The 22,444-nt window shown below is 41.5% G+C and overlaps 1 protein-coding gene across 3 annotated transcripts in view; it reads left to right on the top strand.

The window, feature by feature from the left end:
- The first annotated feature begins 9,631 nt into the window (after positions 1-9,631).
- Positions 9,632-22,444, top strand: part of znf644b (zinc finger protein 644b) — an 87,103-nt gene continuing 74,290 nt past the window's right edge. For all 3 annotated transcript variants that reach the window (XM_069939169.1, XM_069939167.1, XM_069939168.1), the window contains exon 1: positions 9,632-9,735. The gene's annotated coding sequence lies outside the window, so the exon portion shown is untranslated. The remainder of the gene's footprint in view (positions 9,736-22,444) is intronic.

The following is a 22,444-nucleotide window of genomic DNA, read 5'->3' as shown; positions in this document are numbered from 1 at the left end:
GTGATTTCCTTCTTCTCTTATATTTTCATTTGCTCTTTGTTGCCTATACTGGTTATTCATCTCTTTTTAATCATATCACCAATATCCCTTGAAAACCAAGGTTCCCTAGGCCTCTAAATTTTGCCTTTGAATGCCTTCCATTAGCCAGACACTTCCTTGCCAGAAAACAGCTTATTCAATAGACTCCTCTGAGCTCCTTCCTCATTTCCACAAAATTGGCCTTTCTCCAATTTAGAACCTCAACTTGAGAACCAGACCTAACCTTAGTCATAAGTAACTTGAAACTAATGATATTATGGTCTCTGGTCCCCAAATGCTCACCTTCACAGAGTTCTGCCACCTGACCTACCTGGTTCCCTAATACGAGATCAAGTATAGCATCCTCTCTCAATGGTGCCTCTACATATTTAGAAAACTTTCCTGTACACATTTGACAAACTCCAAGCCATCCAGTCTTTTTACAGTATGGGAGGCCCATTCACCATTTCTTACAATGGTCTGCTATTTCCCGACAGATTTGCACCTCCAATTATCTTGGACTATTGGGCAGTCTATAATACAATCCTATTAGTTTGCTCACATTGTACCTATTTCTTGGCTCCACCCATATGGCATATGGCCTCTGTAGGTGAGTCCACAGTACTCTCTTGTCTAAGTTCAGTTGTGATATTTTCCCTGACTAACAATGCCACTCCTCTCCCTTTCATCCCTCCACCTCTCACGTCTGAAACATTGGAACCCTGGAACATTGAGCTGCCAGTCCTGCCCCTCCTGCAACCAAGTCTCACTAATAGCAATAATATCATAATCCCATGTGCAAATCCATGCCCTAAGATCATCTGCCTTACCGACAATACTCCTTGCATTGAAATAGGCACATCAGAGATCATTTCTCTCATTGATAAATCTCTGCTTTCTGTCTTTACATGCAGTCTTCGCATGACCCTTACAGTCCAACATCTCACTATCTGCTCTATCACTCTGGTTCCCCTCCCCCTTCAAATCTAGTTTTAAAACCCCCCTCCCCCTTCTCTGGAGTAGCACTAGCAAACTTACCCGCAAGGATGTTATCCCCCTCCAGTTCAGGTGCAAACCATCCTGTCAGAACATGTGCCACCTTCCCTGGAACAAAGCCCAATTAACCAGAAACATGAAGCCCTCCCTCCCTGCACCATCTTTTTAGCCACGTGTTTAGCTGCATTATCTTCCCGTTTCTAGCCTAACTAGCACATAGCGTGGGTAGAAATCCTGAGATTACCACCCTGGCGGTCCCGTGCTTCAACTTTGCACCCAACTCCCTAAACTCTCCTCTAACAGGACCTCCACCCTTCCGACCCACATCATTGGTCCCTACATGGACCACAACATCCGGCTCCTCACCCTCCCTCCTTAGATTCGGGAGAACTCGATCAAAGATATCTCAGACTCTGGCACCAGGGAGCCAACAGAGCATCCGAATGCTCTTATCTCTCTCACAGAACCTCCTATCTGTCCCCCTAATTATTGAATCCCCTATCATCTCTGCACTCATCCATCCTTCCCTTCTGAACCGAAGGGCCAGTCTCAGTGTCAGAGGTGTGACCAGTACAACTTGTCCCTGGTAGGTTATCCCCACCAATAGTATCCAAAATGTTATTCCTTATTATTGATGGGAACGGCCACATCTTTCTGCCGCTTCCTTTTGCCTCCCCTGACAGTCACCCAGCTGCCTGCCTCCTGACTCTTAGGAGTGACTGCCTCCCTAAAACTCCTCTCTATATCTGCCTCCCGTACAATCCAAAGTTCATCCAATTGCAGCTCCAGTTTATCAGGAGCTGGAGCTAGGTGCACCTCTTGCACGGCTCCATGTCATATGGACAACTTGTGTCCAACGTAATCGTGGAAACAGAAAATGAGATGATCTAAAACCTACTAAAATTAAATATTCTAGGTTTGCAGCAGATATTTCTAGAATTTTGAGAAAAATCAAGTGAATTTAAGGGGAAATTTTTTTTAAACCTTGAATATCACCACATTCCTCGAAAGGAAAGTGCTGTTAGGCACAGCTGAAAGATTCAACAACTTTTGCATAGGCAGTATGAGATCAAACTTGAAAATAAGCTTTTCAGGAAACGCTTAAAGCATAGATTTTGGTATAGCAACAAATTGGAAGTATCTACTTCTGAAGAAAGCTATCAAATGTTTTAAGAACCAATATAGCATGGATTTTTCTTTTCATTATCAGGACTAGTGGATCTGTCATTCAGCAACTATAATGTTATAAATCAGGCTGCACAGTTAATCATGTTGCACAAATCTCAAATACCAAATCAAGCGGCAAACGTAGTAATTTAGTAACCTTTGTTGTGGTTTTTTGATGTCCAAAAATGAGTCAGAAAGCGCAGAGAATTCTTCAGAAAAATCTAAGCCTTTATTTGCACACAAAAGCTGAGACAAATCAAAGCCTAGAAGTGCCTGTTGCTATGAAACACTGCCCTTTTTTAATGTACAGATTTTCAGTTACTTATCAATGTTTAACTTTGATGTTTTGTACCAATTACCTCATCCTGGGTTACTTTCTCAGTCATGGTACTCTCATAACTTCTCCTTGCGCTACACTTATCTTGTAACCGGCCTGTTTTAGAATAAATCACTCGCCACTTTAGTTCCCCTACCTTGTCCTGACTAACCTCTCCTATCTGATCTCCTGATCTCATCCTGTTCTTCTGGTGCCTGTAACCACTAATATTTTCTTAGATTTGAATGTATGACCTTGATGTTTTCTCTCTGGACTTGTTTTAAAGTTTTGGGGATGAAAATATTTTCTCTCTGTGTTTTAAAGTTAAGCAGGTTTTGGAGTCAGCAAATTCGACACATACTATAATCAGCAGACTTTTATACACACTGTGGCTGTTACTTAATTACATGAGTTTTTTCCATAAACAGTGTAGTTGAAGTACATAGTAAATTATTATATAGTAATGGATTAATGGATACATATTTTCCATACTTGACTAACTTTGAAAGCTTTCTCTAGGCCCTTTCATGCCAAGCCTCCGTCTGGAGGCCGGCTATAAGCAGAGAAGGAAAAATATAAACTTTCATAGAGCAACCCTAAAAGGCTGCACTTGCATCACATTCATGTTGAGTGGTGCTTCGTAGTACCCTCTGGAGCCAATGGAGGTGAGGGGGCAGCTGGTGACGTAGCCCGCCAAATCGACGTCATACCTGCTGAGCTGTCGGCATTTTAAAAAAAATCCCACTCATGCACCTCAGGCTGAGGTTAATTAATATTTTGTATAGCATTTGGAATTTCAACATTAATAAAAATATTGAAAACAAAAGACACCCACGAAGTGAATGCATCCCACTGATTGGTTTGATTGTTTGAGCCAGTTTATGTTTGAAGTTTTACTGTATATTTTAGTAGGCTAGTAATTTTATGGACCATCAGTAGCCCTTTTTTCACTGGCATCCAGTTAATTGGCCGTGCAGCGTCCTGGGATAGGAAGCTGTTTGTACTGTTTCACTGGGCCACCTTTAACTGGAACACTAACTGCTTTTCCACTGAACACAACTCATCCCAGGGATTGGAGAATCTATCTTTGAATGGAATGATGTAAGTTGGCCATTTTCCACTGCATTAATCAGCACACTGGCATCAGCTGACACCAGGATATGAGAATGGGCAGAGGCTGTCAATCCTGGTGCCATCTGATGCTGGCGAGCTGATTATTTTCCTCTTCCACTAGAACCATAACTGGTTAATTCCTGGGACAAGGTGCCAGTGGAAAAGAGCTTCTATCTCACTTCATTTACCAACCCTGCTCCCCTCCCCCATCCAGCGCTACTGTAATTTCACTCCCCCAGGGCTGCCATTGTCGCCCCCCCCCCCAAGTCCAGCGCTGCCACCTCCCCCCCCCCCCCATTCAGAGACCCTTCTTGTGCGTATTCTGGAAAGTTCTGGTCGCAAGGGTTTCAAATAAAAGATTATGTAGTGTAATTGTTTTGATAGAAAAGCATCACATAGTGCCTCTCCTTGCCAATTTTTGGGACCAATGTAAACTAACTGCTCTGCAATTGGTATTCTCCATCCTTTTTTTAATAAAAAATTTGCACCTCTAGCATCCCTGATGCCAGATATAAAGAAAAGACGACAGTCTGTAGTGGCTGTGTAGCGGGTCGAGTGGGCAGCATGGTATTCCAAACTGTCGCAGGCATGGTTCTTCAGCGGTGCTGCGTGCCGAGTAACAGCACGTTGGTTTATGGAGTCTCATGCCAGAAGGTGTGGGACTCTCACTGTGCTTAATTTAAACCTGCTGGTACCAAGGATCTTCAGCAAACTCATAATGATGTCCAACCCTGTCCCGTGAAGCTCGGGACGTGGGGTATATAAAATAAGCCTGTAAAGTCTAAATAAAACAGTCTTGTGTTGACTAACCTGCAGTGTGTGTATTACTTTACCGAAAGTAGCTGCTACAAGTCAACTTTTTCACAATTTTCACCTCTGCTTTTTTTTTTGAAAAACAGCCTGGGATACATTTCATCCATCACTGATGGTTTATCTACTTTCAGAGATGCTATTGATAGTACTATTCTCATCTTGACTAGTTCCTCTATAATTGCAACCAGCATTGTGTTTCACAAAGACAGTGTCAAGGTATTGTTACGATTCTAAAGGACCCCAAAACCCAGCAGCAATAGATATTCACCACGACAAGTAGTTACTTAAACAAAAGTTGTTTTTAATTATCTTTAAACATGAAAACAGAATGAAACTTTAACTTATCTCTATTAACTTAACCCCCTTCTAATTCTAAGTTCACATGTATATAATGTGTGTGTAAATTTAAAAGTTCTTTGGTTCACAGTTCAGCCTCAGTTCTCATTCTTCCAAGTTCATTGGTTGCAGACAATTCTTATACTGTGCACAGAATTTAACATGTATAAAGTTCACCAGGCTTTGATATTCAAAAGGTAAATGTTTATCGCTCAGGAAGGTTCTTGTAGGGTTTGCAGAGAGAGATTTGTTGTTCTGGGATTTCCACAACTGAGGTACCACCATTAGTCACCTCAATGTCTTGCTGATGAAACTTGACCCATCAGGGTTCTCCAGATGATAACCTCATTCTTTCAGGCTACCAACAGAGTTCCTTTCTGTTCCACTTATTACAAGAGAAACATCATACTGTTAGCACTTTCAGCTATCTGCCACTCTGGAGCTTCTGTTTCAGTTCCAACAAGCTTTTCCTGGCTGACACTGTTTCAGCTGTGTCTCTCTCTCCATCTGAGATTCCAACTGCCAGCCACATTTCCTTCTCTCTCTCACTTGCAAACCCCCCTCCTTCTGCAGCAAACAATAGGAGTCAGTTTTCTGCTCTCATCTGTTGTTTTAGGTAAACAAGCCTCTCATTGTCCTTTGAGTGAGCACTTTGCAGAGAGGTCAAAAACGTCCATCACAGACTACCTGACTCCAGTCCATTGATTTCATGACATCATTTCAATTAGCACCTACTTGTGAAATGTGCATAGCATTCTCCATAGTTTCTGTAAAGTCACTGAATATGAATTCTTCAGTATTTCAAATAAGATCTTTTTTAAAGTGTGTAACCTACTTTAATTTTACCAATTTATCTCCCAAAAATATTCCCAAATATTCCATCACAGTATTCATTAAGAATCCTACCCACATCCTCTCTGCATTCGTGGATTATCTTTTCAATTACATATTGGTCCAACTTTTACCTTGTTCTATACTTCCAAAAGGATTTTAATTTTACCAGAAAATATTTTTGATACCCTCAACTTTTCTAATTTAATCTTTCTGTATTCATTGAGGGTTTCATTATTATTAAGCTGACATGATTTTTGTCTATTTGTGGCCTTTTATACTCTTGGACATCCGAGGGACTGCCCTAACATTTTTTTTTAGCTTTGCCATGAGACTGATTAACTGTCAACTAGCCAATTCCATTCCATTTTTGCTAGATGACTTCTTAGTCTAGTAAAAAAATAACCAATTAAAACACCCTTTTTCATCTGGACCAGGTATCTATAGGGAGGTGGGAACCATGGTGTTGGTATTCAGCATCATTTGACTGTGTAAGTCTATAACAACATCAATTTCAGGAATGCATATTATTTAAGAGAGAATGCCACATGGAAGAGCAGGCAATCATGTGGAAACCCAACTTTCTCTAAATTTTAATTGCACGTCCTACAAGATTTCCTTCTCTATTATATGTTAATAATAGTTCATTATTTACAAGCCTAAAATGCTTTAAAAGTATATGAAATATACAATTTAAAAAGAAAATGCATATAACAAATGGAATATTGCATTGATATTGAATATATCCATTTTCTTATGGTGCCAGGGTTTTAAAACTTGCATCCTTTAACAGGATAGTTGATCAAATTTTTGGGTTTTATGTACAACTCTGAAAACTTAGCAAGTACAAGCCCAGATTGTCAATATTTTGTAGCTTTCGTAATTGACTAATAATAGAGGACCATTAAGAAATGCACAACTATTTTTGTCAAGTAATAGAAGTCCTAGAAGGTTAAGATCATTGAAAAAAATAATCATGAATGTATATTCATGATTCTTATATTCATGATGCTTATGTGTCCATCATGTATCACAGCCCCATACAACCTAGTTGATAGGTTAGAATTTGCCAAAGTACCTTTGCAATAGTATTAAAGCAGCATTATAGATCATCCTGCCAAGTAGTCACAAAAAATACAGAAATAAAGTTATGAAGATCACAGAACAGCACTGTAAGATTTTACTACATGATGTTGCTTTGAACTGGCACTGGCAGTCTAATTATGATATTCTCCATTATCTACATTATCCATAATGTTTAGGACACAGACACTTTTTCTTTATTTACCTCATGCTCTACAGTTTTTAATTTGTAATCAAACAATTCGCATGTGATTTAAGTGCATATTACAAATTTTATTCGATGTTTGTATACATTTTGGTTTATTCATGTAGAAATTACTTTTTGTACAGTTCCACCATTTCAGGGCACAATAATTTTGGGACATTTGGCTTCACAGGTGTTTAATTGCTTAATTGATACAGGTATAAGAGCTAGGCTTGCTTCAGGCTTTTGATCAGCTTTGGAGTCTCTCGTTGCCATTTTTCAAAGAAGCCATTAAGACAAGAATAAAACAGTAAGACATCAGGAAGAAAGAGCGGACTGGTGAGCTCAGTAATCGCAAAGGGACTGGTATTCCAAGGAATAGTGTAGGCATTATTACACTGCACTTAGCACCTGGTGATGCCTATGAATTAGACTTCAAGCAGTCATCGCAGCCATGGGATATTCAGCAAAGTACTAAACATGACTACTTTAATATACATCTATTACTACATCACAAATATTATGGTGCCCAGATGAGGGGATGTGTAATTTCTACAGGGTCAAACCAAAATGTACACAAATATCCTTGAATAAAATCTGGAATGTGCACTTTAATCACTTGTGAATTGTTTGATTGCAAATTTAAAACTTGAGCCCGTGCAAATAAAGGAAAAAAGTGTCTTTGTCCCAAACATTATGGAGGGATTTAGTCTTGCAAGATCTTTGCTGCCTCTTCTCAAAAGGGGTAAAGAATATATTCTTTCAGCTAAAGAGGAATGTTGCTCATGAATTGAAAGATTTTAGAATGATGGTAGAACCAAAATAAAAAAAAAAGAGGTATTTGTGCAAAGCAATCTGGCTAGGCTGGTGAAAACTACTTGCAAGAGGCAAGTAATTTTCTTTGTGCTTGGAGACCCTTCACTCTTCGAGTCGGATATAGGAGATGGATGGCTGATCATTGTATGCAGATTAGTGTAGGCATTATTACCCTGCACTTTTAGAAAGCCTGCAAACAGGCACTGATAGGTTGAAGGATTAATAAAACAGAAAATGCTGGAAATACTCAGCCAGGCTACATAGTGGCATGAGAAACAGATTCAAATTTTCGGGCCCTGACCTGAGTTGAAATATTGATTCTTTTGTTTCTCATAGATATAGAGCATTTGCAGTACTTTCTGCAAGATCTGCAGTTTAAATTTTTTTTCACTTGCTAAAGGAGTGATAAATGATATTTCTCACCACAAGTATAGAGTTCAGTGGTCTCCTTAATGCAACAATGAGCAGCAGTCTATAAGAAATGGCACGTAGCCTAAAATAAATTTGAAACGTAGCTTTATCTGACTGGGTCCTGAATTCCATTGGCAAAACAGGCTGGACACATGTTTGGTTAAACTTGAGGTTGCAGGTCACTGATCTTGCTGTCAACAAAGAATGCAGTTTGAGAATGTTAGCCCTTCAAGCTAAGACTTTTACTGAAATAAGATTAGTAAAATCTGGTGGTTCCAAGTTAACGGAGAACAAGTGAATTTCCTAGACCAATGGCTTTAAAGATCTAACTGGAGACAATTTTGAAGCCAATCTGATAATTTGAGGGTATTTTATACTGGAGAAAAATGCTAAAGCAAATGAATATTTTGGACAACTGAATAATGGTTTTAAGTAGCTCAGTAGCATCAGCTGATCTCTGACACCTTGCCAATCCTGCCCAGGAACCCAAGGTCCCCACTCCTGCCTGGGAGGCTGCTCTACTTGATGACGCCAGGACAGCAGAGAACCAAGTACAGTGAAGAAGTAAAGAAGAACTGGAAAGAGAGGGGAGGGAGTTACCTGAAATGAGGACAATCTCCTCATGAGCTGCCTGACCCGCCAATCGCTCACTGATGGTTCAAGATTCTAGCTTGCTTCTCTGAGCCAGCATCCAGGTGTTCAGCCCCTGTCTTCCCAGCTGGTTCTCAGTCCTGTTGTTACCGAACTGGTACTAACAGCACGACAGAACATGAACACGTTGGGTGAAAAATTTTTTCAACTTGTGATGTCATGTTGGACCAAAAATATATTCGGATAACTGATTTTGAGATAATTGGAAGTGTACTGTATTTGCAAATAAGTGCTTGACCATGTTTTTGAAGCTCACTCGACAGGTTTTGCAACTAGTATTTAAAATGGCTTGTGAAATAAAGGTGTTTGCATCTATATATAAATTTTGGCCAAGAAATTATTTGGAAAACATAAACAATACAATGATTTGCCATTAAAAACCAGTTTAACCCAAAATGATGCAATTTTGTACACATCTTTGAGCATATTGGTGTCTCTCAGGAACTGTGCCCCGTGTCGGGATTCTCATTTGCCAAGCAATTTTTTTTAAGGTGTTAAACTCTCCCAAATGATGTCACAGGTAGTGAGATTTTCAGAATTCATCCAGTGAGATCTCACTGGCCTAAAGATTTTACTCATAGAATATTTGAACCATTACCGCTTTAAATAACATGATTTCAAGGTAAATGTTCAAACTGTATTCCAGTGAGATCTGGGATTTGCAGTTTCAAATACCGTTTTGCGTGTGTTGGTAAGTAAGCTATTTTGCTGCTCGAGGTCAAAATGATAGGACCTCTTGATCTGCAGTCAAATTCTCTGCCACTTAGCTCTTTGCCTCAGGATCATTTATGTATTTATGTACTCTAACAATGAATCTGAAATGAATAAAATTAAAACCTTGCAGTTTGATGCTCATTGCTGCATTAAGTTCTCACCCAAACTTCATTCTCAGGGAGAAGACCCTTCATTTACTTCCCAGTCAACCAACAAGAAAAGATGAAATGGACACTGATATTTACCTTTTTACCCTCAATTTCAATAAGAGTTTATTGTTATATAGGTAAGTACAATATTCAGATGCAGAGAAATTTTTGCTTGTAGGTTTCCTTAAAATGAAGTGTTCACAAACCATGCTCATTTTTTTAATGGTGATGTTGCTAGCATTCTCTTGCCAGGAGCTCTTAGAAGAGGACAGTCTGTGATCCCATGCATGAAGAATGTGTCCTGCAAGCTATCCTCTTTGCCAGTCTGCTCAGGAGCACTATTTCATCAACATTCAGGGCCCCAAACAGTCCTTCCAAGTGAAGCAACATTTCCCTTGTGAATCTGCAATATGGTGCTCCCATTGTGGTCTCCTCTACATAGGAGAGACTGGATGCAGATTGGAAGGTTGCTTTATTGAGCACCTTGGCTCTGTCCACCACAATAGTATAGATCTCCCAGTGATTACCCATTTAAGTTCTCCATTCACATGTCTGCCCATGGTCTCAGGCACTGCCAGACTAAGACCACCTGTTAATAGGAGAAACAATACTGGGCACCCTCCAACTGGATGCCATTAATATAGACTTCTCTGGTTTTCGTTAATCCCCTCACTCCTTCCCCTAGCTCTGTCTCTCCCCTTTGTCTCATTTCGCACAAACATGATAAATTCTTACCTCATCCCTTATCATATACAATTAACACCTTTTGTTCATCTGGATTCCTCCCCCAGCCACCATTATTTGAATTCTGAGACTTTGAGATTTCTTGCCCCCGGCTTGTTCCTTCAGGCCTGAAATGTCAGTTATATATCTTTGTCTCCTATGGACACTGAAAAGACTGTTTGAGTTCCTCCGGCATTTTGGTGTGTTTTTACTACAATCACAGCATCTGCAGACTTTTGTGTTTCGTGCACTATTTCACCCAACCTTATTTGTTGTCAGAGCATCCATCCATTACACCTCTAATGGGAAGCATATTCCTCATGTTATATATCGATCTCCAGGAGCAGGCTGGCTGCTGAGGTGAGTGCTAGCAGCTACAAGAACTCAAGATTCAGTAGAGAACTGTGTTGAAACTGACACAACAGTTTATCTATGGCAATTCACAGGATACTTGATGAACCTTCTGCTAAAAGATCATGATGTTTTTGTGATTCCACAGTGTTGGGGTGATCCAGCAGATTTTGGTATCAAACCTTTTCTCATCCATTCTTTCTTCTGAAAATAGAACTTCTCACATGATTGCACAGATGGTAATAGCCTCTGCTGTCTCAATATCCTTGCTGATTCAAATCCTGCAGACAGACCCAGCAAATGTGATGGTAAATGGGGATGCAGTGAGGACCAAGTGCCAATAGGCTCTCTGACGAGGAGGTACATTGATTACAAGCTCAAAACTAAAGCTTGTGGGTAATGTGACCTTAATTCAGCTGAAGTCTATTTGTAACTTAATCCAGTACATAGCTGATGCTTGAAGGCAAGCCTTTTCTGGACATTAACAGTAATCACAAATGGAAAACCTGTTCATGAGACACCAGTAAAGGTGAACTGGTATGAAAGGGGTAAAATCGAAAAGGAGAAAACTCATGAAGTTGAATGAAGAACACACCAGTGGCATCTTGAAGAAAGCATGTCAGTGCCTCTACTTCCTCAAGAGTTTTGGTATGACATCAGAATCCCTGACAAATTGAAATTAAATAAGTATCAAAAGGAATTTATTAAAATAGCCCTAGTGGTAGCTATAAAATGTATAGCAGTAACTAGGAGGTTGGGTGCGTATTTGGGAATGAGTAGATGGCATACTGAAATAGGAAGTTGAGTATCACTTGAAAAGATTACATCATATGTGTAATAAATTTGAAAATTTTCAAAAGCTTTGGAAACCATATTTTCAAATCATAGTAATTAACCTGAATCTTCTAACTCTTAAAATTAAGATGCTTGATTTTGATTTTAAAAAATTACTAAAATAATATCAAGATGTTCTCCTTTTTCTTTTATTTCCTCCTTTTCTATGGGGCTGATTTGAGGGGGGGGGGGTTAATTTTTTAAAAATCACTATGCATTAATCTTTAATATTTTTTGAACAAGACAATTTAAGTTTTTATTGCATATGTGGAAATTAAATAAAATTTTCCCAAAAAAAACCCTGGCAAATTTCACCAGAGGTGTAGAAAGGGTGCTGACCAGCTGCATTCTGGTCTGGTATGGAAACACCACTACCTCTTGAATGTAAAGCCCTCCAAAAAGTAGTAGGCATGGCCCAGGACATCGCAGGCAAAACCCTCCCCACCATTCAGCACTATACTTCTTTGGCTTGGCTTCGCGGACGAAGATTTATGGAGGGGTTATGTCCACGTCAGCTGCAGGCTCGTTTATGGCTGACAAGTCCGATGCGGGACAGGCAGAAACGGTTGCAAGGCAAAATTGGTGGGTTGGGGTTGGGTGTTGGGTTTTTCCTCCTTTGTCTTTTGTCAGTGAGGTGGGCTCTGTGGTCTTCTTCCAGGGAGGTTGCTGCGCGCCGAACTGTGAGGCGCCAAGAAGCACGGTTGGAGGCGATATCAGCCCACTGGCGGTGGTCAATGTGGCAGGCACCAAGAGATTTCTTTAGGCAGTCCTTGTACCTCTTCTTTGGTGCACCTCTGTCTCGGTGGCCAGTGGAGAGCTCGCCATATAACACGATCTTGGGAAGGCGATGGTCCTCCATTCTGGAGATGTGACCTACTCAGCGCAGTTGGATCTTCAGCAGCGTGGATTCGATGCTGTCGGCCTCTGCCATCTCGAGTACTTCGATGTTGGAGATGAAGTCGCTCCAATGAATGTTGAGGATGGAGCGGAGACGACGCTAGTGGAAGCGTTCTAGGAGCCATAGGTGATGCCGGTAGAAGACCCATGTTTCGGAGCTGAACAGGAGTGTGGGTATGACAATGGCTCTGTATATGCTAATCTTTGTGAGGTTTTTCTGTCGGTTGTTTTTCCTGACTCTTTTGTGTAGTCTTCCAAAGGTGCTATTTGCCTTGGCGAGTCTGTTGTCTATCTCGTTGTCGATCCTTGCATCCGATGAAATGGTGCAGCCGAGATAGGTAAACTGGTTGACCGTTTTGAGTTTTGTGTGCCCGATGGAGATGTGGGGGGGGCTGGTAGTCATGGTAGGGAGCTGGCTGATGGAGGACCTCAGTTTTCTTCAGGCTGACTTCCAGGCCAAACATTTTGGCAGTTTCCGCAAAACAGGACGTCAAGCACTGAAGAGCTGGCTCTGAATGGGCAACTAAAGCGGCATCGTCTGCAAAGAGTAGTTCACGGACAAGTTGCTCTTGTGTCTTGGTGTGAGCTTGCAGATGCCTCAGATTGAAGAGACTGCCATCCGTGCGGTACCGGATGTAAACACCGTCTTCATTGTTGAGGTCTCATCATCAATCATCTAATCATCAAAGAGCCTCACCACCCAGCACACGGTCTGTTCTTGCTGCTGACCTCAAGAAAGAGGGAGAGGTGCCACAAGACTCGCACTACTACTAAGTTCTGGAACAGCTGCTACTCCTCCATCCCACTCCTCAATGACAAATTCAATCAGAGATTCATTTAAGGACTCTGGGCTTTGTTGATTTTATTTTTGTTCTCTCTGTATTGCGGTTTGTTTACAGTTCTTTATTTACATTTTTTGTGCTGTGTACAGTTTATTTTTTTGCATTATCAATTAGTGATAATTCTGCCGTGCCCACAGGAACAAAGGAATCTTAGGGTTGTATGTGATCTGACAATAAATCTGAGATCTGAAGACAAGAAAAGAATATCAATGACTTTGGAAGGAGATATTCAAAAGGAACTTGAACTAAAGTGATAAAGTTGTGGATTAGAGAGCAAGTGATCTGTAAAAGTTTTTAGGGTTGAGAATTGTGCATTTTTTCACTGAGCTGGTTTTAGATTGTTTTTGTGTACTGGGGAAATTAATTAATTAAAATACATCTTTGAAGAAATGGTTACAGTTGTGCTACTCCAATGTGCAAGCTGGGGACAGTGGTTTTACATAGATGCTCTGGTATCAGTTGTTTAAATAAAATGACCTAGTTCTTGCATTCAAATGAAAATAACATCAAGTAAAATTACTTAATTCAATGAATTCCACACACATTTATGCCACTGGCAGCATGGTACCGTAACCTTGACAAAGGGCTCAGGCATGAATTGTTGGTTCAGATGCCGATTCACATTGACTGGGGTCTGCCAATGGGGAAATAGAGGATCCAGTTGAAGAGGGATGTACAGTCCCTGATCCATCAGTCTGTTCAGAGGTTTTTCTGGTATGGTGTTGAATGTTGAGGTGTTCACTTAACAGCCTGTCCTAGATTTTCCTGTGGTCTAGATGATCTCGCGCAGGTGGAGTGTCAGTGAAATTGCATCTGCTGATGACCTGTGAGGATAGGCAAATTGAAGTGGGACCAGGTCATTACTGAGATAGGAGTTGACGCACTCAATTACCAACCTCACAGTAGATGCAAGTGCCACTGGCTGATAGTTGAGGCAGGTCATTTTGCTCTTCTCAGGCACCAGAATAATAAGGGTCCTTTTGAAATAGGTGGGGACATGACCATTGTCGCACAAGATTGAAGATGAACGGAGGTTGGTCAAGAAGGTTCAGTTGCTTGGTATTCCGGGTGAGGTCGTAAATTAGATTAGACATTGTCTTTGCAGGATAAGACACAGAGTGGTAGTAATTGCTTCTCAGGGTGGAGGCCTGTGACAAATCGTGTGCCTCCGGAATCAGTGCTAAGTCCATTGTTGTTTGTCATCTACATCAACTGTCTGGATGATCATATGGTACAGTAAATTGGATCAGCAAGGTTTGCAGATGACACAAAGATTGGTGGTGTAGTGGACAGCGAGGAAGGCTTTGGAAGCTTGCAGCAGGATCTGGACAAGCTGTGTAAAAAAAATGGGCCACAAAATGGCAGATGAATTTCATGGGAAGTAGTGCGAGGTGCTGCACTTTGGGAGGATGAACCAAGTTAGGACATACACGGCAAATGATAGGGCACTTAGTACGGAAGAACAGAGCATTATGGGAATATAGAGACATAATTTCCTCAAAGCGTCATAGGTAAATAGGGTGGTAAAGAGATTTGATAAATGAAAGCATTGAGTATTAGAGTTGGGATGTTATGGTAAAGCTATGCAAGACATTAGTGAGGCAAAATTTGGAGTATTGTGTGTAATTTTGGTCACCTAATTACTGGAAAGCTATCAATAAGATGGAAAGTGTGCAGAAAAGATTGACAAGCATATTGCATTGTTGCTGAGATTTGATGAACTGTGTTAAAGGGAAAGGTTGAGCAGGTTAGGGCATTATTCCCTGGAACATAGAAGAATGAGTGGAAATATGATAGAGGTATACAAAGTTATACAAAGCTCTAAGGTGAGGTGACACGGGTTAAGAGTGAAAGGGGAAATGTTTAAAGGGAACATTAGGAGGAACTTTTTCATGCAGAGAATGGTGAGAGTGGAACAGGATGCCAGCTGAAGTGGTTAATGCAGGTTCCATTTTGATATTTAAGAAAAAAATTGGACTAGTACATGGATGTGAGGAGTGGAAGACGATGTTCTAGCAGTATATCATTGGGACGAGGCCAAATAATAAATTGGCACGTGCTAGATTGGCCCAAGGGTTATAGTTGTGGGCCTGCAAAACTCTGCCAATTGATTTTCATGGGTTTTAAGGGTGTGATCAGTTACATTTTCTGGGCCGGATGTTTTGAGGATTTTACATCTTGAAAGTTTTCTTGCAAACATACAAAATGCTTCAAGGCCTTGACAGGATTGATGTGGAAATGTCATCTTCACAAACACTTGCTGTCTTAATCAGTTTCTCTGACAAAATAGTGAAACATGAAAGTCTACAGACACTGATTATAGTTAAAACACAAAAATGCTGGAGGACTTTGCACGTCTCGCAGCATCCATAGGAAGTAAAGATGTATAACCATTGCTTCAGACCTGAGTCCTTCAAGGTAGGCTTCAGTAGCTGTTGTGAGATCTGTTGAGTTCTTCTAGCATTTTTGTGGCTTGACAAAATGCCCTCTATCCAAGCCTTCCCTTACTTTTATTTCTTCCCCCCCCACCCCCCAGCCACTCACTTCTCCCACCTCTGTTTGACCATAGTGTATTACATTTACCTAATGCACAGCAGCAAGGGCATGCCTACCCTCAGCTCCCATCTCGGCATTTTGCAACCTGCATTTCTTTTCTCCATGTTCTTTTGATTATGTCTTCATTCTCTAACTCTTCCCATTTAGTTGGGTTGGAGTGCACTTGGTGAGTAATCTCACCTGGTCCCTTAACACCAGCTCCATAGCCAAAAAAAAACCCAGCAGCGCTTCTACTTCCTGTGAAGGCTGAGGAAAGTTGGTCTCCCACCCTCTGTCCTCATCTCATTCTACAGAGGATGTATCGAGAACATCCTGGGCCGCTACATCACCTGGCTTAGAAGCTGGACTGCAAAGCCCCACAGAGGATAGTGAAGTCAGCGGAAAATCTCAGCTCTTTCACGCTCACAGGGACCTTTCAAGTATCAATAGCCACCTGACTCTCTTTCTGGAAAGAATCAGCATACACTTTTGCCTCATTAAGCTCCACAAAAAAATCTATTTTTTCCACTTGGCACAAAAATTTTTTAAATAGATGAATATCTCAAGACAAAGGCATAACCCAAGGGTCTGCTACCCGGGGCTCTGGAGCCGCATGTGGCTCTTTCATCCCTCTGCCGTGGCTCCCTGTGGCTTTGAAAAAATGTGAATATGGTAAATGGCTTTTATTTAAATTATTTTTTTATTAGTTTTATCAATGTAATAATTATTATTTCAGAGATTAAGGTGATCTTGTAACATTAAAATAAAATGTATTGTAATATTTTGTCTATCAAAATTTACGTCACAGCACTGTAGCGGTTCATACCACTGTAGGGGTCACCTGTTGCCACCCGGCAAGTGACTTGTTTTGAACTTTCGACACTCCCCATGGATAAATTTAAAAAAAAGTTTCTGATGAAAATAAAACATCTAATGCTTCATGGACAGATTGATTTGCTTTGCTGACAAAGCTGGTTTACCTGTATGTGGCGAGAAATTAGCAATCAACAAAAAATCAAACGTTGAAAGACATTTCCAGAATAAACACAACTTTTTCTGAAAAATACCCATCTGGAGATGAAAGAAAAAGGAGCAATTTTGGAACTGCTGCGGAAAGCTGATCAGAGTAAAAATACTTTGAAGAAGTGGATGAAGTCTTCTGCTCGTTTTGTGGCAGCTCGGGAGATAGCCGGGCTCGGGAAGCTGTTCACATATGGGGAATATATAAAAGAATAGTTTATCAAGATATCAAAACATCTATTGTCGGACTTCAAAAACAAGAGTAAAATTGTTCAGAAAATCAGAGATATGCCACGTTCTGCAAAGACTGTCAAGGATAGGACCATAAAAATGGCAGAAAATATCACCAGTCAACTAATTAGGGACATTAATTCGGCTCCAGTGTACCAAATCGCCTGTGACGAATCAAAAGATGCAAGTGATATTCAGCAAATAACGCTATTATGCAGATATGCAAACTCGGCTGGGCCACAGGAACAAAATCATTGAGTTGATACCACTTAAAGGCCAAACACGGTGGGGGGGGGGGGGGGGAGGACATCTGTGAGGCTGTGTTAGATTGTTTAAAGACCAAAGAAGCAAACACCACCTACCTGGTGTCAGTGGCTACTGATGGGGCACCGAGTATGACAGGAGCACAGAAGGGGTTTGTGACTTTACTTCAGAAGTCACTAGATAGAAAACTGCTGACGTTTCATTGCATTCTCCATCAAGAGGCATTGTGTGCACAAATGTTTCCTCCGGAATGCAAAGAAGTGATGAATCTTGTCATGTAGATCTTCTTTGGCTTGGGTTCGCGGACGAAGATTTATGGAGGGGGTAAATGTCCACGTCAGCTGCAGGCTTGTTTGTGGCTGACAAGTCTGATGCGGGACAGGCAGTCACGGTTGCAGCGGTTGCAGGGGAAAATTGGTTGGTTGGGGTTGGGGGTTGGGTTTTTCCCCCTTTGTCTTTTGTCAGTGAGGTGGGCTCCTTCTTCAAAGGAGGTTGCTGCCCGCCGAACTGTGAGGCGCCAAGATGTACGGTTTGAGGCGATATCAGCCCACTGGCGGTAGTCAATGTGGCAGGCACCAAGAGGTTTCTTTAGGCAGTCCTTGTACCTCTTCTTTGGTGCACCTCTGTCATGGTGGCCAGTGGAGAGCTCGCCATATAACACGATCTTGGGAAGGCGATGGTCCTCCATTCTGGAGACGTGACCCACCCAGCGCAGCTGGATCTTCAGCAGCGTGGACCCGATGCTGTCGGCCTCTGGCATCTCGAGTACTTCGATGTTAGGGATGAAGTCGCTCCAATGAATGTTGAGGATGGAGCGGAGACAACGCTGGTAGAAGCGTTCTAGGAGCCGTAGGTGATGCCGGTAGAGGACCCATGATTCGGAGCCGAACAGGAGTGTGCGTATGACAACGGCTCTGTATACGCTTATCTTTGTGTGGTTTTTCAGTTGGTTGTTTTTCCAGACTCTTTTGTGTAGTCTTCCAAAGGTGCTATTTGCCTTGGCGAGTCTGTTGACTATCTCGTAGTCGATCCTTGCATCAGATGAAATGGTGCAGCCGAGATAGGTAAACTGGTTGACCGTTTTGAGTTTTGTGTGCCCGATGGAGATGTGGGGGGGGCTGGTAGTCATGGTGGGGAGCTGGCTGATGGAGGACCTCAGTTTTCTTCAGGCTGACTTCCAGGCCAAACATTTTGGCAGTTTCCGCAAAACAGGACGTCAAGCGCTGAAGAGCTGGCTCTGAATGGGCAACTAAAGCAGCATCTTCTGCAAAGAGTAGTTCACGGACAAGTTGGTCTTGTGTCTTGGTGTGAGCTTGCAGGCACCTCAGATTGAAGAGACTGCCATCCGTGCGGTACCGGATGTAAACAACGTCTTCATTGTTGAGGTCTTTCATGGCTTGGTTCAGCATCATGCTGAAGAAGATTGAAAAGAGGGTTGGTGATTTAACTAACCTAACTTAACCCCCTTCTAATTCTAAGCGCATGTGTGTGTAAGTTCAGCAAAGTTCTTTGGTTCACAGTCCAATCTCACTGGTTGTAGGCAATGCTTATACTGTGCACAGAAGTTAACATAAATAAAGTTCAACAAGCTTTGGTGCTTAACAGGTAAATGGTCTCTCTCTCTCTCTCCTCTCTCTCTCTTTCTCTCATTTTAAGGTATTTGTGTGTGACCTGCCCAAATACACCTTTCCCCATTTTTTTCCCAGACACCTCTATATACTCTTTCACAGATGTCTTTTGTGAAGTATTACTCAGTTTGTGAAGTGTAACCTTAACCTCACAATCTATTTCTTTTAAAGACATATTTTACCCATAACTATTCTAACATATCCCATAATAATTTCAGTACTGTAAAATGTGCTTGGCTAATCTAAAGGAATACAATACAGTAGAATGTCCTTGAGTCTTGTGCATGGTTCATTAATAGAGCAATCTAGAAATCTGACATTTTTCATGTAGGTTAGGTTGAGTATAAAAATGTACACTTTTTTTTCTAAAACCCATATAGGAGACCATCCATAACCATAAGCGGCCTAATTTTAATTTTCACCTTTGAAAGCTTGAAATTTTTCCCTATCTGTTGTTGAGGTACCAACTGAATGGTCTTGACCTAGAACTTTTGGTCTTTTTGAACCACCTAAAGAAACAAAGTTTGTGCACCAAACAGGAGACCAGATACACAATTTAAACCAGTTAGGTGAATATATTTTAGAAAAAAATTAACTTTAGAAAGATGCTAAAGAAACGCCTTAGAAACAGGTGACCCCCGTGTTACGGCCATTTAGTTTATGAAAATTCACTCCTACAAAATTTGCAGATGACTACTTAAAAGGATGAGATATGGAATAAAATTCACTCTCATAGAATCTATGTGAGTGGGTTCCCCCTCCCTTCCCTAAAACATGAAAGTCTGCAGACTCAATGATTGAAGTAAAAATAATACTGGAGAAACTCAGCAAGCCAAACAGGGCACTTTATATAGCAAAGATAAAGATGCATAACCAATATTTGGAGCCTGAGTTCTTTATCAAGGTATGAGCAAAATGTAGACAAGCACCTGAATGAAATAGTGGGGTGAGGGGCAAGCAAGATGTAGTAGTAGGGGAAGGAGCAATGTTTCACAGGCAAGATGGGGGGGGGGGGGGTCATTTTACGGAGGTCTTTAAAATGATCCAATACCATATATTTTCGCTTGTAAGACAACTGGCGTAAAAGCCCCTGCCCCCTCTTTAGCCTCATTTTGAGGGTTTTATGGTATATTCAGCATATAAGTCGACTCCAATTTTCTGGCTGCCTGAGGTGCCCAGTTGACCGGTGGAAAAGTCAACCCCCAAAGCTCATGATGCCTGAGATGGGCTGTTGACTGGCATGTGCATCGACCTCCATAGATCACACGGATTGATCTGCTGGGCATTGGCTTGAGGTGATTGCTATCAAAGAGAGTCCATCAACAAAATGCAGCACGCAGTGAAGATATGAAAGGAAATTTAAGTTGAAAGAATAGAAATGGCCAAGAAAACCAACAACTGTGCTGTTGTAAGAAAATTTAATGTACATGAGAAGTTGGTAAGAGATTGGAGGAAGAAGAGACTTAAAGAAACATACCAAAAAGCCCATGTTCTTTGAGAAAAAGGAATCACTCGTTGGCCAGGGTTAGAAAATCATGTTGCAGAATGGGTATGTGAACAGAGGCAAGATTGCTACAATCACCCAAAATGAAAAAAATAACTTTTTCACTTCAGTGGGCCGAGTTGCACCCAGACCTCAGTGACGATTTTGAGGCAGTGATGATATGAACAGGACATATCTGGTATTATGCCAAAAAACAAAAATTGGTCAGAAACTATCAAAAGATCTTTATCCTAAAGTTTGAAGTTTTCACCAGTTTATCATACGAGACCGGCTAAACACCAGTTTGCATTGGCAAATATCGGAAACGTGGATGAAACCACTATGAATTTCAACATGATGGGCAATAGTATAGTGGAATGGAAAGGTGTTAAAACTGCAAACCAGCAGTAAAGGCCACAAAAGGGCCAGGTTTTCCGTGGTGTAAATGTGCATGGTTGACGAGATAAAGTTAAGACCCATGGTAATGTTCAAATGCAAAATTAAACTGAAAATGAAATTCCCTGCAGGTTTTTTGTACATTTTCAAGAAAAAGGATGGATGGATGAAAATGGTGTAAAACTATGGATAGATGTGACGGATTATGTTATATTTTATATTGTATATAGATATGTTTTAAAGGAGATAAATTGTTGCAGGTTTTTTAGTGTAAGTCACATACAAACACTTCAAAACAGATGCAGGCACTGGGTACCTTTGCAAAAACTTTGAAGAGTGCCTATAAGGATTTCACAAGTAGGTGTTAATTGGGCATGTGGTGGAGTAATGGATTATTGTTTTGGAAAGTAACTCAGAAGATTAAGTCCGGAACCGCAGTCTGTCTGAATGCAGTTGACTGTTCTAAGAGGGTCATGTGGTTTTCTCTAGGGCATTTTAGATAAGCCCAAAAGTTGAGATGTAAAGGAGGAGAAACTTCACCAAAACACATAATCACCTACCTTTCTGAATGTACGGAGGAGGTCTCCGAGCTGCATATTCCAACCCCTCTCCGAGAGGGATAATCTCTGCAGTGCAGCCCTCCCGCCAATCAATTTGAATGTACAGGCTGGTGATGCTGTCAGCCCGTGACCCCTCTTCCCACTAACTCCTCTCCCTCCAAGTCAGGGGCGGCTGGGAGCCATCGGGGCAGTGGGGGCTGCCAGCGAGGGCCATTGGGAGGGCAGGCAGTGCGGGCTGGGACAGCCACAGCGGGCCGCTTCGGCCTTTGGGTCCACACTCTGCGGTTCAAAATGCTGCAGAGCAATGGCTTTCTTCCCTTCCCATAATTCCCCATGCAGCTGAAACTGTTCTGGGAACCATAGAGCGGTTTCAGCTGCATGGGGGATTATGGGCAGGGAAAACAGCCATTGCTCTGCCACATATTGATGACAGGTGGTGCTACGGCACCAGTCGCCTCATCTCTGTCGGATCCGGAGGGCTCTACGAGGCACCTCTGGATATTAATGGGATGCTGGAGCAGCCTTTTAGAGCTGCTGTCAGAAAGGTAAATTCCCATTTTTCAATCTGCTCTGCAGCCAGTCTCAAGGTGGAGGTTCTACATGAAATGGTCTTCTGAGTGAGAGAGAGAGAGAGAGAGAGAGAATTCGATTCTACAGTTTCAGCACCAGCTGGGGCTGGAACATGACAAACTGGCGGGAAAAAACCCATTTTGAAGACAGGTTGTGAGTTCTTAGTTCAGCCTGGTCAAAGCCCTTGTGGTCCATACAAGAGGAAAGGACTGGCTGCATAATGTTTCACTTGAATTAAGGGAAACAAAAAGGAACTCTGTGGTGAAAGAAAGAGGTTATCATCTGGAAAGCCCTGATGGAACAAGTTTCTTCGGGAAGACTCTGAAGTGGCTGTTCAGAAGGAATCAGTTGTGGGTGTCCAACGTGCAACAAGTCTTTCTCTGAAAATCGACAAGAATCTTCCTGAGTGGTAACCATTTACTTTTCAAGCACCAATGGCTGGTGAATTTCATAAATGTTAAATTCAGTGCACAGTACAAGAATCTCCTGATACCAGTGAACTTGGAATAGTG

The sequence above is a fragment of the Narcine bancroftii genome, chromosome 5 (genome assembly GCF_036971445.1).
Source record: "Narcine bancroftii isolate sNarBan1 chromosome 5, sNarBan1.hap1, whole genome shotgun sequence".
NCBI lineage: Eukaryota > Metazoa > Chordata > Chondrichthyes > Torpediniformes > Narcinidae > Narcine > Narcine bancroftii.
The sequence above is the reverse complement of the archived record's forward strand: the minus strand, read 5'-3'. Positions and strand labels throughout refer to the sequence as shown.